Source organism: Prinia subflava, chromosome 15 (genome assembly GCF_021018805.1).
Source record: "Prinia subflava isolate CZ2003 ecotype Zambia chromosome 15, Cam_Psub_1.2, whole genome shotgun sequence".
NCBI classification, from domain to species: domain Eukaryota; kingdom Metazoa; phylum Chordata; class Aves; order Passeriformes; family Cisticolidae; genus Prinia; species Prinia subflava.
In genome coordinates this window covers 15210230-15228916 of record NC_086261.1, presented here as the reverse complement: position 1 = coordinate 15228916, position 18687 = coordinate 15210230, and the positions used below count along the sequence as shown (strand labels likewise).

General features: G+C 42.7%; 1 protein-coding gene across 3 annotated transcripts in view; it reads left to right on the top strand.

The window, feature by feature from the left end:
- The first annotated feature begins 327 nt into the window (after positions 1–327).
- PEAK1 (pseudopodium enriched atypical kinase 1) overlaps positions 328–18687 on the top strand; it is a 109102-nt gene continuing 90742 nt past the window's right edge. For all 3 annotated transcript variants that reach the window (XM_063413043.1, XM_063413044.1, XM_063413042.1), the window contains exon 1: positions 328–481. The gene's annotated coding sequence lies outside the window, so the exon portion shown is untranslated. The remainder of the gene's footprint in view (positions 482–18687) is intronic.

The following is an 18687-nucleotide window of genomic DNA, read 5'->3' as shown; positions in this document are numbered from 1 at the left end:
CCCGGCTCAGCGCCCGCCGTTCCGCTCCCTTCAGCAGCCCAGCGCGGGGCTGGAGCTCAAAACACGCTGCGGGACTACTTCACCACCGCAGGCGGAAGCACACACTTTACCCACACATGAGTGCGAACAACAGTAATGCTTTTAAAGGTCCGCGCGCGATGCACGCCGGGAGTTGTAGTCTTCTCACGGCGGTTCCCCTGGCCGCCCAAGGGCCTCGCACCGCCCTGCTGTGGTGCCACGCCCCCTCGCCGCCATCAGCCAATGGGCGAGCGAGGGGCGGGGCTTCCCGGCGCGGTGCGCGCGCGGGGGGCGGTGCCCAGAGTTGGTTGTTGCGCGCGGGCGCGGCGGTCGCAGCCCCGTCCCGGGAGCCGCGTCCTCGCCGGGCCCGGCGGGAACGGGAGCCCGAGCCCGCACGGAGCCTCCTGGGCGCAGCCGCCGCCTCCCCGCGGGAGGCGCCGCGGGGCTGGGCAGCCCCTGCCAGGTGAGGGGCAGGAGGGGGTGACGGCCCCTCACGCCGTGAGGAGAGGCCGGGGGGCGGCGGTCAGCTTTCCTCAGCGGGGCCGCGGGCGGGGGCAGCGAGCAGGGCTCCGGCGGGGCGCAGCCGCCGCCTGCCCGTCACTCCCTCCCCTAGGGTCCCCCCGGCTCCTCTCGCCCCGCCGCGGTCCCGGTCGCAGCGGCGCCCACAGAGCCCGTCTGGCGCCGGCAGCCGCGCCGGGGCCCCCGCGGGGCCGTGCGGCGCCCTCGCCCCCGCTGGCGGCGCGGGGCCCCCGGGTGCTCGGCGGCCGCCCCGGGCGCTGCCCGAGCCCGCAGCGCGGCGGGGAGCGGGCGGCGCGATCCCGCGCCCTGCCGGGGAGCGCCTGCCGCCGCGCTGACACCTTCGAGGAATTTCCCGGGATAAAGCCGCTGTGGGTGCCAGGTGGATGCTATTCCTGCCGGGGCTCTGCCCCTGCTCTGTTATTATTTCGAATTACTGGCTTGAAAGGCTTTACGTGTTGGCGTGTACGTGTGAAGCTGCATTGCATCCTCTCGGTCCTTTCTCTCGGAGGTTGTTTTGGACTTTTCGGTGGGTCGGTCTGTTTGCCAGTTTCTGTTGCGGGTGAAGTTGAGGCTGGGCTGGGAAAGCTGGGATTTGCGCTGGGACAGGCGAAGCGGTGTGAATACTTTATATACTGTCTGTTACTTGTGGAATTGCTGATACCCGATGCGGAATGGCCAGGCTGCTCCGAGGTGAGCACAGGGGCAAGGGGGAACTAGTCTGGTGGATCTCTGACCTCGAATTTGATAGGCGTTCCTTCTCAGAGAACATAATTTCTGTTTACTTTAGGTCTTTGCCGTTTACTTTTGTAGAGCTCATTCTTCTTTAACCACTTCGTTAGTGCCTCCAGTTTTCCCCCTTACTCGCTGTGGCTTAAAGGTTTAATGTCTGCTAAAACACTTTATTCCCGGATATTTACAGAAAAAATAATATACGGAGATATATGGGCAGGAAGGAGAGAACACGCAGTTGTTTTAGGAACCAAGACTTTATGGAATTCCAATAATTAGGTTCTGTCGTTATAAAGCTTACTTTAGCTTGTTTGATATTGCCAGCTGAACAACTGCCTTTGTGACAAACTGGATGTACTTCCTTCTGGGTGACTTTTGTTTGACTTACAACCTCCTCAGACAGTCTGAATCCAGGGGTGTAGCAAGAGCAGCAAATACTTGTGGAGATTTTATTTGATTGTTTAGACTTGTTAGAACTCTTAATCTATTTCCATACAGGCTTTAAAAGGTTCTGTCTGTAAAGTAGCTAAGATGTTTTATCCAGATGAAGCATCTTCCTGGAGGAGTTATTGCTCAGTGTGTTTTCAGGAAAACTTCTTTTTGTTCTCTAAAATACAGAACTATGCAAGAAGCAATTACCAACTTTTCCATGAGCAATTTTCCATGATTAATCTTATGTATTCATTTCTTGATGACTTTACCTTATTGCTGGGATATCCCATGCAGATAACTGAATTCACAGGCTTCCTGAACTACCTTTTTGGACAGATGTCTGACTCAGTTACACCTTCCTCACCTGAAGGTGAGCACTGGCAGGCAGGGAGTGGTTCCTGAGCCTGGGCAGGAGGTACCAGCTGCAGAACTTGGCTGCAGGTAGGCACTTTCACCCAGCTGCAGTTCATAATGGATGCAGTGAACTTGGCATTTCCTACTACTTTAAAGCATAGAGTTAGTTTGAAAGAACAGCATTTCCTGTGTATCTTCAAGTCTTATGGTTGTTTCATTGAAAGAGAGAGCAAAGGGACAAAATACAATTTCAACTTCTTGGGTAAGTTGTTTTTCTGACTTTTCAGCTCTTTAGAAAATCCATTTCCAGGCATGTTTACTAACATATGTATTCTTTCCTGTTTACTTTCCAAGTAAAGGAATTGCTTGGAATCAGTAATTTAAAGAAAAATAAAGGGTGGATACTATTTGGGCTATATGACTCCTAACTGTTGATTTTTTTTTCCTGAATAGGATAGTAAAACATTGGAATAACTATTGTAATCTGTTGATTAGTGTCACAGACATTGACAATTGCTGTTAGCCTTCTGTGTTGCGCTAGGAAAAATGTGTATGTGAAAAGCTTACTCTAAGTTAACAAGTTGTAACATGTTTTCTGTACCTTGTTTCTGAATTTACACTCCTGTGTGTCTCCTTTCCTTTTCCCTTTTCCTGTTTAGTCTTTCCCTTTTCCCTGCAGCTGCCCCTCATCCCGTGTTAGGATCTCCCTCGCCCATCCCTGCTGGCGGCCCGTGTTTCCTTTGCCCTTTTCTCTGGAGGGATCTGCAGCTTTCCTCCTGTCACTGCTCCCCTTGTTCTGGTTGCCTTCTGATGAGATTGGGTTTCAGGCTGTGTTAATAGCCCTTTATCTTTTCTTTTTTTGGTATGTGAGGTTGTTGGAGCCCCGGAGCCCCCCGGGACAGGCAGGCAGGGCTCCGAGGTGAGGCCGTCTCCGCTTCCCGTGGGAGCTCCCGAGGGATGCAGCGCAGGAATCCTGCCGGGCTGCTCGCTGTGTCAGGGCTCACATCCGCGGACGGCAGGCATTGAAATGCAAATGCCTCGGCTGTGACGAGGTGGAAAGCTCTGAGAAGGCTGTGGAATACCTGCGAGGTGAAAGGAGATTGTAGAGAAAACACCTGACAGGGAAACTGAAAATGTAACTTCCTTATCTGCTGTTAACACCTCTAGGTGTTTTTAACCTACTTTGAGTACAAAAATAATGATCTGTAGAATATGTTTTAGTTTAGTAGTTGAAGCAAAGTTCAGAGAGAGAATGTCAAGTTATTTGCAGCCATATGTAGAATTTACTGGCTGTTAGTGGCAGCCAAAAATCACCAGTGAGGGAAATTCCACTCTGTGTGTGTGTGAAGTACCATGGATTTTGGAGAAGGAGATGTGTAGCCCCAGAGCCTCGGGAGAAGGCTGTGGATTCTCCACGCTGATACCAGAGGGATGGCTGGAGCACGTTCTGTGAGTGTGTTAGTGTGGCAGGCTGGTGCAGGGACCTTGTCTGCAGAGCCTTTCTTGGCATTGCCAATCTTCCACCTCCCTGTGCTCCCACACAGCCGCTGCAAAGGGACCAGGAGTTGCACTGGGATTTACATTGGCCTGAGGCTGAAATATTTCCATTGTTTCATATGGATCAGCACAATAATGCAGAATTTCCATTACCGTACAGTTTTAAATCTAGAGTGGAAAAATACAGGCTGCAAACTGGAGTAAGAGTTGGTAGTTGACTTTCACTCTTTTAAAGCAGAGTAAAGTGGAGCAAGTCAACAGTGTACACTGAGGAGAAAGTGACAGCTTCAGAATTTCTGCGACATCACTGACAAGGATAAATGACTTGTTTTTACTTGGCAACAATTCTAACCCGTTGTCCAATATTTGAGCTCCAATTTCCATAAATTGTGGTTTAGCACTATGGGCTCTGTGTTTTCCAAATCATAAGCAGAAATTATCAACTGTGTAAGAAATTTTCAGTTTTCCTTTTGCCTGAGATAGATCAGTAGCTGAGTGACTCAAGCAATTTCTTTCCCCATATCTCTTTAAGTGGACTGAGTTGATTTGAGATTGCCTGGTAGTGCAAAATGTGGCTGGAGGAAAACTACACAGTGGGTGTAACTCTGAGGTCACCTTCTTTGAATTGAATTTCTTTTGGGACCCTATCAGCTATTACAAAAGTTACCATGTTAACTCACCAAGTTACAAAATGGTTTTACCACAAATGTTTTTGGACTTTTCTGTTCAGATGACAACGAGAACAACAGGATTTCAGAACTCCTGGGATAATCATTCATCAGTTATCTCCTCCTAGTAATCACATATTGCTATGCAGTATGAGGACAAACTCAGTTTTAAACCATACCACTTAGAGAAGTGTTTTGTCATCAATCTGAAATGGATTTCCTTTTTTAAGTCTTTGTTTCTGGGGAAATGGGGGAAAAATACTTTATCCACATAAAGTGCAAAAAATATATAAATATTTTGTGGGAAAGGCATTTTAAAATCTTTCCATTTGTAGACTTCATCCCACATTTTCCGTAAGAGTAATATTTCAGTTAAAAAGCCCTATATATGCTTAAACATAAATGCTGAAAAATGCTCAGCTGTCTTAATGCAGTCACTGTTGACTGCAGGAGACATTTTTAGCAAAGTTTTTGAAATCGCAGTAAACAAATGGATAAAAATTATGCCAGGCTAAACATTGTAGGCTTCTAGCAATACTTGTTTTAGTAACATCTTGTCTGAGATGCCAGTTCAGTGTGGTGCTAAAAAGTAAGATCACTGACTTGATAAAGTTAGTGCTATTTCAGAAAATACTGCTACTAGCACGGAATTTGCCAAAGCAACGTTATTGGTGTTCAGGCAGATTTGGGTTATTGTATTATTGGCTTGAGGTTCTGTAGGAAGCTGTTTAGTGTTCACAGTTTGACCTTCCATGTTTTTGTAAAACTGATCTCAGTCCTAAAATGTTCCCTCTTGGATGCATGCCTGTATTTACACAGGGCTCTCTACAAGGCTCCCCAGAGGAGGAAGACAGTCTGTAATACAGGAGATGTAAATTCGGCATGTATATATTTATATCCAGTCTTCCAGCTCCGAGGGTCTTGCTGTCAGAAAAGCCTTCAAACACATTTAAAAGACATTTAAATCTTACACTATAAACATGAACAAATATAGACATCCTTCCACACTGACTTCATGTATATTCCCTCTTCGCATAAGGCTCTGTACATATCACAGATGCTCTTATTGTTGTCTCAGCTGCCAAGTTTCCTCTTAGTGAGTATCATTGTTCTGCTTTTATACTTGTTGGTGTCCTTTCTGGGGACTTTTGTGATACAGCAAGAAGGAGAAAGAATAGTTTTAAAAATATGTATTCCTCCCCCAGATTGGCCAGGAAATTCAGAAGTTTGTGTGTCTGAAGGTAATCGAGACACTTCACATTTCAGTGCCTCTGGAGCTGAAGCTGTCCTTGGGTAACTGTTAAGTCTTTTAGCACCTTTTTTTCCCCCCTCAGTAATTAATGCCTTTCTCTCTACCTTGTTTTAGCCCTGAATAGTCTTCTGCAGAGTGCCCTTTTAGCCTGTTTGGCATCCTGTTAAAATCACTGATTCCCTCTGTAAAGGCTCAGAATTACATCAATATTGCTTTAATAAAGTTTGAAGTTTAATGCAAATATATACAAGCTCAGAGAGAATAAATATTAGTCCAGGAGTTTTCCACGGGGGAGTAAGTCATCTTGTGTAATTGTTTTTCCATTTGCTTTAAACCTTGCTAATTGTCCTTCTGGGCCTTCCTCATCCAGATTGGGTAGTTTCCCTTAAAAACAGGTTGCACAATATTCCCTAGTCTGAGACTTTTAAGTCTGTAACTATATGGTTAAGGAGTGTGACTCCTGCCATTTGGAATGATCTTTGGAGGAGATAGTTTATTTAATGACTTTTGTTCTGTAAACTGCAGACATTCTCAGTTTTTAGAAGCAGGGAGACAGCTCCTAGTCAAGATGTAGAGAGTGGGGGGCACATGAAAGCTGCCAGTGTGATCATTTACACATGCTGTGATTGTGCAACAGCTTGTGGTATGTTGTAGTCAGTGGAAGAACTCACTGAACTTGGTGTTAAACACACATCCAACGCAAAAATGCTGACTATTTTGGAGCTTTATACATGTAAAATTGTATTTTCATACTGCGATTTTTTTTTTAATTTGGAATATCAGATTATTACCAAGAAGTCTTAAACCTGCTCTGCTGCTAATGAAGCTGTCAATAACATACCTTTCAATTGTGACAACAAAAATTTGAAAGTGTTATTGCAGGCCTTGAGTGAGACAGATTTAAAGGACGGTATTTTTGGCTAGAGAAGGTTGCTTGGGAAGCGCAGACAACGAAGGCGTGTTAGGGCAAAGCTTGCTGAGGCTCCTGTGCATCTGAATTTTGCCTGGTAAGTATTTCTTGTGCAGCAGAGGCAGCATCCTTGTGAGAGGAAATGTCAGGAGAAGCAGAGCTCCGAGCTTCCCCTGTGTTTCATTTCCCCGTGGGCTGTGGCTGCCGTGTCCTCACTGGTACCTTGCAAGCTCCATGGACCTGCAGGCAGCACTGCTGGGCTGGGTTCCTGACGAGTTCACCCCCTTGTGTGCTCAGAGAGCAGCAGATCTCTCCGAAGGTGGCTGGCTGTGTTAGCCGGTGCATCAGGAGGAGTGGTGCACTCTGGTACACACAGCACCTGTTTGAGCAGCTGATAGAGACACTGTTAGTAACAGTTGCCATGAAAAACCTCCTGCGACAGCACTGAGGTGAGATCGCAGATTGGTTTAGATGGAGATCCCTCAACCCCACTGGAGCTTTAGTCATGGTGAGTTCTCCCTTGTTCTGCATAATTCTCTGTTGTTCTGCTTGTTGGAGTGTGGGAAGTGTTTGATTGTTTGTTGCTTTCAAAGAGAGAAGCTGAATCAGGTTCCTTTCTGATGGGTACTGCCATCAGCATCACAAGAGGATTCAGTAAATACATTCTTTACATATGAAATTGCAAATCATACTGGATTGCATAATGTTGTAAACAGTGAGAAGTGATGCATAAAAAAGGATGCCCAGTTCTCACCCCTCGCCTTTGTGGGTTTTTTTCACAAGGCTGTATTTCTCCTGTGTAGTACAGAATAGTGATAACATTGCAGGCTTTTTTCCTACTGTGTCCTTTGCAAATTGACTTCATTGCTTATGGTTGTACATTATCTTTGTTTATCAGTGTAAATCAACAGTGCTATTCCTGAACAATGGAGATAGCAACAGACGGACCCTTTTGAAGCCAAATTTGCAGAGTGAGAAGCAGTGTTGTACAGAAACATGGTGGAAAAGATAACCAGCACAGGTTATCAGGGAGTTCTGCCCAGTCCCCCCAGAGGGGACCATAGAAATGCTGTGGAATAATGGTATTCCCTAAAATATTCCTGCACGACTGCTGGGGCAGCTGGTCATACGTATACACTAATAATTCTTAGGAGAAATAACAGCAAACAGGTAATATACCAAAGCAACAGCATGTGAATAAGTGGGAATTAGGTTTAATATATCAAATGTTACATAATTAGGTTTTCCTCCTGGAGTTCGGTTTGTGCAGTTCTTTGCATATTAAGTATTGGTCTGTCTACATAGAAAGCTAACTTGGGGTGCTTTCATTAGAAAGTATTTAAGCACCCAAACAGAATGAGATCTGAAGAGCACAGGAGGAAATATGAATCCCTAAAATGAATATTGTTGTGTTCAGCAGCAAGCACAGCTTACTGAGGAAGTTTTAAGTTCAGTCAATAGTCACTAATAGTATTGCACAGATAACACATTGAATTCTTTGTGTTCTGCTGACTAAAAGAGTTGCTGTACATTTTCAATCAAGTAATCACAATAGAAGTTTGAAAATATTTTGGAAAAACAAGCAGCCAGTACTCAGTTCATAGCTGCAGTGATTGTGCTGGATGCAAATACCTGAACTGTGGATAAAAAACTACTGAACAAGTGAATAGTTGAAAATCAGTATCAGTTTCTAAACCAAGGTAAGCTCTACTTTTCCAAAAATGATAGCACTGTCATCTGTGTAGACCCTGTGGAGGAGCACAGTCCCATCCTCAGTCTCTCTACAGCAGATGGATGTGGCTTCTTGCCTTTCTCTTGCTGATAATGAGATGCTTGTTCATTCACGCTGGTGTTTCAAATGAAATGGGAACAGTTGTAATCTAAAAACTTTGTTTCTTTCCTGCTGTGAATGTGAGGTAAGAGCTGGGGGTTTTTTTTGTAATTTCTTTTGGCTTTCACCTGCCAGTTTACAAATGTCTTGGGGTAACTTAGGGTATTTTAAAATCCATAGATGTCAGCTACTTACATTCAATTGACTTTGCCACATGGGTCAAGGCTTATTTTCCACCACTGTTTTTCCATGACTTGGAGTAATTGTTCTGCAAGCAAAGTAAATGTGTATCAGACATACAAATGTTCATTGGATGATAATGAACATGGTAAAATATCTGCCCCATCTGCATAATCTGCTGCAGAGTTCTGAAAAATGACAGCCAGAGGACAGCTCAAAGCCTGGGCAGCTCCTGGATCCTTCCTGGGAGCAGTGGGAGGGGGTTTGCTGTCTCAGAGGTGCACTTGCACTCCTCAGCCTGCACTATAAGTTTTTTTGAACATTCTTGTTTTCTTGGCAGTGGGTTTGTGATAGAACTTAGAAAGATGTCACACCACACAAAAGACACTCTGCTTATTAATTTGAGAGATGAACTAGACTCAAATTCTATTCTGAGAGCTTAAAAAATAGGAGCATGGACAGTGATTCTTCCTGAGGTGCCTTCCTCAGGCAGATAAGGAGCACACCCTATAACCACATGAACTCCTTGCATGGTCTTTGGGTGCACATGACAGCAGCATTCAGGAATATACAGAGGAACAGAATATACAGAGAACAAAAGGGATGTCAGTCTTGGAGTTAATTGTGCTGCACCTGAAAAACCAGTGATCCAGTCTTTAGGTAAGGAAAAAACACTGAAATAGAGCTCTGCCTTTATTTCAGTGAGAGAGGAAAGTGAAGGCACCTCGTGACAAAGACAACTCTCTCTGAATGCTGCTTTGCTAATTGGTGTGACCCCACTGTGTCTGCCCTGCTTCACAGCGTGTGCTGGGACCTGGGATAAACATTTCCTTTTGGAAAAGCTGTACACAATGTGCAGATAGAGGGAACATGGGCTCTTCTGCCTCTAGGATGTGTTGGAATAAATATGTTGTTTTGAAAGGATTTTTTTCATATTTTTCAGATGAGCAAATCTCTTGAGCTTTGTGCTTTTTATTACATAACATTTAAGTTTTTTAAGTTCTGAGCATGACCACAAGTCTTGATTTTGCACTCATAAATTATTTGCTGGTTGTAGCCATGTAAAAATGCATACATTTCCCTTTATTCTAGTTCTAATCCCCCCAGTTTGTTTGGGAGCCTTAACTCTGCAGTGTTTTGAGTAGGAAATATTTTCTTTAATACTTATAGAATTCAAAATCATTAGAATTTGCTCTGTATAAAAGTATGACTTTCTGATGAAATACTGAAACAAACTGTGGAAGCTGTTAGGTTTTGGAACTTTTATTCAAATTACTCATTTTCTCTGCTTTGTTTCTTTCTCCTTATAATTAAAGGCTGGTGGACAAAGCAAACTCGGGGCTGGAGGGCCTGCTTTGGAATCTGACAAAAAGGCAGTCACTTAGAAAAGAGAGTCTTTTGGGAGGAGAAAAAAGAAGTGCCTGAATTGAAGAAACAATTTTAGGTGCTCTGGCTTATTTTGTTGTTTGGCTCTGCAGACCAGTCAGTTCTGGCATTTCCATGCACCAACTTCTGTGATTTCATGTCTTACGTATATAAATAAGTTTATAGTTTCATAGGGAACAGGTATTGACTGATCCATTTTAGTTTTTGTGGAAGTTAAGCTTTAAAATTCCTGTCAATGATTCAAGAGGACTCTCTGTAAATATCTTTGGCCACAAATACTTGGGCAAATGTGATCATTCTACGCTGTTGCTCTGAAATCTACAGCTTAAAAAATATTTGTATCTCAAAATCAACTTGTTAGTGTTACTGGGGAAAAATATGTTGCACAAACTTTCATTCAAAGAAGAGACATTTTTTATTTTCATCCTGAGAATGGTGTGTGTCTGCTCAGATTTATCTGGATGTGGGTATGTGTATCTTCCATATATATTTGATTGAAGTGACTTAATGCTGGCTTAGGAAGTAGTGTTGAATCTTCTGCTACATTCATGTTTTGGGAAGAGTCCATTTTTATCTTCAGAGTAGTACAGTAGAAGGTAGGGGTGACTTAAAAACATTTCACTGTCTGGAGAGCGTGACTGAAGTGCTCATCCTTCCAGAAATTTGCTGGGGCTTTGGTTTGCTGAAGTATTTTTTCCTTTAAAGTGCTGGTTGAGGAGACTTTTAATGAGCATCCCAGCTGCCTGTGTGTTGGAAGGAGAGGCAGCAGAGTGAAATGCCTTTTTCAGTCAACTCCTATCTAAACCCAGAACTCCATAATTTACTGATTTTACAAATACGAGAACTAAAACTTGGCTTGCCTGAAGTCAATTTTTCTAGTGTTTAAAAGAGGGCCCAGAATGCTCTCATGGTCTTACTTTGCTAACCCAGCCTTTTGAAAAGAACCATGGTAAATATTTATTTAGTTGCCATAATAGAGTATGGGAATGTCTTCTAACCTCAGCAGTGAGGCTGCTGCTTCTAAAAGCTTCAGGTCTTTAGTTTGAATGTTAAAGATTGATGGCTTTACATCACAAATTGTATTTCCAAAGGCTTGTCCTGGCGCTGCTGTATTTTGTTTTTGTAACTCTGTTGTATTGTCATCTTTCTTGAATAACTTGCTGTCAAAGCACATGCCAGGTCATGTGTTACAGTCACTTCAGAGCAAGCACGCGTTTTGCCTGTTAAATATTTCTCTCTGGGAGCTGCAAGAGCTGCCTTGCATATCAGAAACTTGCAGTCCAACTTGCTGAGGAGTATTTGCTTTGCTTGTGGCTGAATACTTAATATATGATTTGGGAGTCATCTTTGGAATTAATTTCTGTATTGTTCAGCAATGGGAAAAACTTGGGAACTGGGATGAGGCTTGGTTTGTTGCTCAGTTTTCAGATTATGTAATCTAGGTGCTCTTCTCCCATCTAAAAATTGAAATTTTGGAATTAAACAGGTTTTTGCTATTTTTAGAGCATGGAAGATCCTGCCATTAAACTCCAAGTCAGAGACTGAATAAATACTTGTAAGGAAGCCTGATTTTTACAATTTTCCTCGTTGACCTCAGGATCACATTTTCCATCATTTATGACAAGAGTCTGCTTGCAAAACAGTAAAATGCACTCAAGTCTTTTGGTATTGTCAGGCTGTGACAAAAGCTTAATAAGATGAGAATGATTAGCAGAATGACGTGCACTGTCAATTTTTTTAACTCTTCTGTAAAATCTACTGAAATCTGAAATGGGGCTTAGTGTTCTCAACAAAATGCTGACAGTGACAAAAGCTTTGAGAATGCAAACATTCTCACTTGTAGATTTGAATCAATTGGAAAGAGCAGCCAAAAAGGCAAAGTAAAAATACTATTAAGTAGTCTGAAACATTTAGTAGCAATGATCTGTATTAAAATAATTTGTTACAATTAATTGGTGCTTTCTGTCATTTCTTATATACAGCAGTTTTCATGTGTGTACCACAGTCTTATCTTGAAGCAAGAAAATGAGGCTCTTTCTGAGCTTGCTAATGCTTTATTGCAGAGATTTATTTCTTAATCTTCACTGGAGATTTTGAAGTACTGGCTGGTTTTTAGCAGGCTGATTTAGTTCCTGTTGATTCAAGAATATACAAAATAGGACTGCTGTAATTAAAGCTTGATGGCAGCTTTTGGCAATCCCAAGTTATTTGTGCAGTAGCATTGTACTGAGGACACGATGCATTTTAGGGAGGGGAAATCAGAACAATGTGCTGATTTGCTTGTGTGGGCTAATATGACTCATTTAGAATGAACTCCTTTAAAAGTGGGGTTTTTTTTAGGAAAACCTGTCATGCTAACCTCATATTTCCCATCAGTTTTAAACTGGAAGTCTCCCTTCGATCTGCAAGGCCCTAGCAATTCTCCATGGTTGGGGTCAGCAGTTTGCAAACACTGCCTGGACCAATGATCTGTGAAATCAATCTTTGAGTCTTCCTGCTGCTGCCTTTGAACAGTTTCATTGATGCCAAAGTGGAAATTACTTGGGCTATGGGATGTGATTATAAACATTCTAAAGCTTAAAACATACAGAAGACAAAATGTTGATGCTTGGAAAGTTTCTTTACCCTTGGAAAGAGGAAATTTTTGTCCTGACATTTTCTGGAGGTATGTCACAAGATCCTGAACAGAATTACTTTGGTAATGTGTTGCTATTGCATAAATATATTTGAGACATTTTGCCCACCTTTCAAATTGAAAGTGTGCCAGCTGAGTGAGTCAGCTGGCAGGCTGCTTGGTGTTAAAGCTAACATTTTGTGGGTTCAGATACTTAATAGCTTTTATTCTGTGAATGAATAAGAGGGATTAATTTATGTACAACACTTCCTAGTCAGAGACAAGTCAGGAGTTCTTAAAGCCCAGTGAATCAGTGGTTGTAGATGCCCCACAGTCTGCTCCTCTTGTTGGTTCCTTCACCTCGAGCTCAGTCCCTCTGGTAATCAAACATGAATTCTGTTGTTGCTTCAAGCATCTGTGACAACTGGCTTATTGTCTCACCAGTGCCAAGGGGTGTTCCATATTCAGTCATTTTTTTCCAAAGCAATTGAGTGAAGGTCCTTGAATTCTGACTCTAGCTAGCCTCACTCTGGCTGTGGATTCAGATATCCCTCTGAAGAGTTCACATCTTTGGTTCATCTCTCATCTCTTGCACTTGTATTTTCTTTATTCTTTCCTTCAACACAGCATATCCAGAAAATACCGTGTGCTCTGGCTTGTAGGCTTCACCTCAGTGTAGGTGAAAACAAAAGCATTACAAAAATCATAGTTCTGTTTGCGTGTGCTGAAATATTGCAGGAACCTGTGGCAAAGTTTGGTTTTCCTGGCTCTTGCTGGTGCCAGAGGAGGTGATGCTCTGGGCCCGGGAGGCTCCGGGTGCCTCCCCTGGAGCTGGGGCTGTGGAAGAACAGGAGCAGCTGTTGGAAGTGTCCCAGGCTCAGCCGTGGCCATACAAGGAGCCCTCGGTACGAACCAGGGCTGCCTGAGCCGCCTTTCCCGTGTGTGTTAAAGTTCAGGGGGCTCTCAGTGTCCACGGGTGCCTTTCACCCCCGAGGTGTCTGCAAACATCTCGGGGTCATTAAATGGTAGAAAGGAAGTGGAAGAGAGGGAAAACACTCACTGAATATTGCAGCGGGTCTTTGCCAAATCACATTTAGGGATTCATTTCTATTTTAAATACTGCAGTGACTGCCAAAGCTGGCAAACTGTGATCCCCTCTGGAAGGGGGAGGAGACTTCATTACTTCTCTGCCAGAGGAGAGAGGAACATCACTTCATTTCCCTGTTGCTTTGTTTTTCTTTTTGTAGCGAACAAAGAAATTCTGCAAATTCTGCGAGAGAAAAGTAGAAAAAACCATTTTTCAAAGCTTTTCCAGAAATTTTACAAAACAATGGGTTTGATTTACACTTTAAATGTGGTTTCCTGTCTTCTCTCACATTATTTGCATGCCTTTAAAAATAGCTTGGTTTGACTTTATTTTATAGGAATGTGTCCTTTCCTCTGCTAGTGCTGGTCAGGGTATTGTTTCCTTGATTATTTCTACGGGCATATAAGCAAGAAGTGATCAAATTTGATCACCAAACAGTTGGCCAGATTTGCATAGAGAAAAAGTGATCAGAATCAGCAAGAAAACAGGCTGAACATAGGATAATATCTATGCTTAAATAACTAAATCCCAGAGTTTAGGAAGATAGGATGACTGAACAGCAATAGAAAAAGAAAAAACTGAGAGCCAAAAAATATCTGGGTTTTCTTCCTGCCTTTGTCATGCCTCACTTGTAGCCTTGGAAACTGAGACAAAGAGGTTAAGAAACTTGCTCATTCTTAAAATGGAGATAAGATGCAGTGTACAGCTTATTTTAGTCTGGCTTATTCCTCTGCAAAGTGCTGTGAGAGAACAGTGCTGGATTTATAACAGTACATATCTATACCATGAAGGTGTTTATTTAGGAGCTGAGCCAGGAGCCCACGTTTAGCTGTTTCCTGTGCATACCTGTTGGTGAGCCCTTGTTTGAATCTGCCAGCCTGTGCAGGTTGTTGTTCCTCTCTGGATTTTGGTGCTGGTTTGGTGAGAGCAGGCAGTCCTGGCACTCGGAGAGGGATGCCTGTACCCCAGCGCTGGGCACAGGGCAGGCTCCAGGCTTCTCACACAGGCTCCTGTTTTCCCTCCAGGCATCTGAACCAGGGATTCAGGACTGTGGGATCAAAACATTGGAAAGGGTTCTTGGCAAATTGATCAACTGTGAAATACTTACAAGCTCTTCTTTTTCAGATCAGGGAGTGGTACTTTTTAGTTCAGGTCTCTTCCAGGGGCTTTTGTTTTATAGGCTCTCTGGACACTCACATGCTGTTTATATTAATGCAGCTCATTTGTAGGCAGTGCAGACACTTTTAGGAATTGTAAGACTGTGGAGACATTTAATGGCTGGGGATAAATTGCACAGCTGTGGACACTATTTATACTTTCCTGTATAGAAAAGAGTCTGTATCATGAAATAAGCATAGCTCAATGTTGTGAGTTATTTTTCATGTTTTTTTTAATCTCAGAGAGGGCTTGCCAGCTCTTGGGTTTACAGTTAAAAAGTGTTAGCGTGTCCATATCATAAGAAGATAAAGTTCATGCTTTACCCATTAAGAAAATAGATACTGAAGACAGTAGAGGGAAGGTAAAATGTTTAAAAATTTTAAGTAAGGAATTATAGAAATACTGCATAAAATTTCTGGGCTGAGAGGAGTTCCTAAATAAGCAAAAGGTAACTAAATATGATTGAAAATAACCAGGACTTGATAGAAGGCAAAGTGAACAGTAACTCATGCAACAAGTTCGTTTACAGGTTAAAGATCTGAAACCTCTGCAGAGCAACATCCCTTCCTAAGGCAAGAAATATCCAAGCCCACAGCTTGCAGTAAAAGAGCAGTTTAAAGCAAGTTCCAACTTATTAAAATCTGTAAGGAGAAATAATTATAACTTTAATAATTAGATCTCAACCAAAGAACATAGAGAGCAAGTTGTTTGTTCCTTGTAGATGTGTTAATGATGGGAATCTTTAGAAGTCAACTTTAAAGGACAAAAGGACAAACACAATTATAGGATGTGTAAAATGGAAATTAGGCACCGAGACAGAAACGGAATTGCTTCAAAGATAAGAGGCTAGGATAAATTAAGAACTAGCAGATAGCATCTTCGAAATATGGGAATCTAATATCTTTGACAATTACTTTGAAAAAAGTTTGCTGAAAGAAACTATAGGAAACTGCAGACACTGTATAGTTCTGGGCTCCTGGTTTTTATATCTTGCACATGGACTGTGGCTAATTTGAAGTTGTCTCCATATTTTATATCTGCAAGGTTCCATAAAATTATTCTGCTACGTAAAATATTTTGAGTGCTTCTACATCCCCTTGAGATTTAGTTGCAGCATTGTAGTTTGTTCCCTTTTCTCCCTTAATGCTCTGAAATCCACAGGCTTGTTCTGTCTCAGATTGCTGTCTGTTATGGGAACCAGGGGATAGTGTTAGTGGGTGAATTATGAAGTAATTTGATCAAGGGCTCAGGAGATAGGATCTTTCCTCTCTTTTCTTCCCTTGTAATGTCAACACTGTGGTTTTTAGAAAATAATAACTTGCACATATGCTCTGAAATTCCAACTTTGGCTCTGACTTGTCCTAAGCTGTTACTGCTTTGTTGGGGTCCATCTGATTTCACAGCTCTTGTCCCTCTAAGAAACTACTTTCCAAATAATGAATTACAAAAGTTTGATCAAAAGATAAAGCCTGAACTAATAAGATGAATAACTTACTGACATCAAAGAGAAAACAGAATGGGGCAAAGCTGAGAGCCTGGAACACTGATGTGTTCCAAAATATTTCTTGTGGATGAGTTCTGCTGACCACGATGTGTCTCATTGCCAGTAGTATTCTGAAAATCACGCTATGTACTTACCAAAAAATAAAATTTGTAAAACAAAGATTTTTTTCAGAATATTTTGTATATTGGATAATTTTATTTTTGATTCAGAAACTTATGAAGTCCTTAGACCTGCCAGCCATGTTCCTGCAGTTCTGTTCAGCACTCAGAGGGATAAATTCTTCCTAGGTCAGGTTGGAATCTGTGCAGGGGACATTGTCCCTCACCTGTCTGTCATCCCTCAGCTACAGATTACTGCCCCTGCCCCCATGGTGCAGGACAGGGCTGCAAGACCTCTGCTTGATTTCAGTGCAGAGCAAGGGGATTCATTTCCTTGGGGATTTAAACATCTTAAATTGAAGTTGTTTTCCTGTGCACTGCAGCGAGCTTGCATAGGCATTCTCCATATCCTTGCTGAGAGACAGCAGCTTGATAAATCACTCCCATCTGACAAGAGCAAGTTTTTACTTCTTGACTGGTACCTGCAGCCCACTCACAAATGAGGTGGGTTTTTTCCTATTCTTCAGATGTCTGGTTATGTGAGAGAGGATGTGGATGCAGAGGTAAAATCTGTCAGAAGGTGTTAGGCTGAGGGAGCTGCAGCTGGCTGTGCCCCTCTGGGGGACTGAACCTGTGCTGGGTGAGCGCAGAGGGGACCCCAGGGCCACGTTCCTGCAGTCCTTTGGGAAGAATCACTTCAGTAGGATGCCTTCATTTGAATGGCACGTGCAGGAGAGATGTCTCTGTGTTCACTTGGATGTGTTTATACCTGTGTGTCTCTTTCTTTGCCTGTGTAGCTTTTTCCATTCTGTGCGTTTCGGTCCAAGGTGCGTGTTCAGGGAGATCAGGGCAGATTGCTGCTGGCTCCACAGCCTGACGGGGCCCTGCTGTGGAAAACCTGCATCTCCGTGATCCTTCTGAAATTGCACAGTGCTAAGTGATTTGTGATTCCAGGCTGAAAAGCCCTACTGCTGCTTTAGACTTCTTGAAAGTGAGACAAACTCACGTTACTGCTGCCATGGCAGAGGAGCAGGGTATGGAGTGTGCTGCGAATGTAGCTCGTGACTTCACAGCAGCTCCTTCAGCTTCAGTGTCCTTTGGACACGGGGAACTGTGGCAGGTCTCAGTGCAGGAGCAGTGCTTCTGACTCCTGAGATGACAGAGGAGGGAAGATACACCAATGACACAGCACAAGGTAATTCATTTTCCTTTAGATGTCTTTTATTATATAAATTGTCAGCATTGCCCTGGTGACTCTGCACAAATACATTGACAGAATAATGCAGCCGTACTTGTGAGGGTCTGTGTTACCACACTGCAGTCTGGGCAGCTCTGGCATGCACAACCTCTCATGGTGAGCTCCTGTTTCTTGATTTACTTGCTCTGAAGCTGTAAGTGGGAATATTTGTTTCAGACTTGTTTTGAAAACACGGGAGGTTTTTTATTGAATGTGTAGGAAGTTGCTCGGTTTGTGAAAAGACTGTAATATATCAAGTGTTCTACAACTGAAAGCCTGCACTTAGTGAGAGAATTTAACAAAACTTGGAACTTGATTGCAAAGGAAGGGATATCACCTCATTCTACGCTGGTTTCCCAACCTTAAGGAAGTTGGGTATGATGTAGCACCAGTTAAATGTAGACTGCAGCATTTCAAATGCAGCCATAGGCTGGGCAGTCAGACTTCCACATTCTGAAAGCTCTTCATCAAAGGTTTTACAGATCAATTGGCTTGTAAGTAGAGCAGATTAATCTCTCTTGAGGACAAAATAACTGAGATGCATTTGGGAGAAAATAAGTTCTTCATAAAAATATTTTTCATAACCTTTTATTAAATTTAGGAAAACAGAAGTATAGTTCTAAAGAGGTTTTCTATATGGAAGTTTTTAAAGGAGTTTGAATTAAGAAAGGATATCACTGGTTGCATAAAAGTAATTAAACATTTATGATACTGCGAAATCATACTTTCCATGTGCCTACATAAAGCCAAGAGTTCTTTCCGTGTTCCTCTTGTTTCTGTTTTGGGATTTGGGGTCGGCAAATGAATGACTCTCATGTGTGTCCAAGCTCTTGAGCTCTCTTTTACCCTCTTCCTGTTGTGCAATCTGTTTAATTTGGGTTAGCCAGGACTCTTGGGATATTTCATGACTCCCTTCTGGAAGGTGCCTGTAGTGTGATCACATACAGTCCATCAGTATTGCTTGGAATCCCCTCATATGAAGGTAGAAGGCAGTGCAAGAATCATTTTGAAGAACACATCATGGTGAAAAAACCATATTTTTCTCTAGAAGATTTGTGTAGGTGTTTAATACCATCTGAACTTGATGATGTTCATAGAGAAAAATGCTAAAGCATGTATCTGAAGGAATGGGATCTATATTTGGATTATTACACTAATATTTGCCATTAGGCTGCCAGACTGGCTAAATCTAGCTCAGGAGCCAAACCCTTCA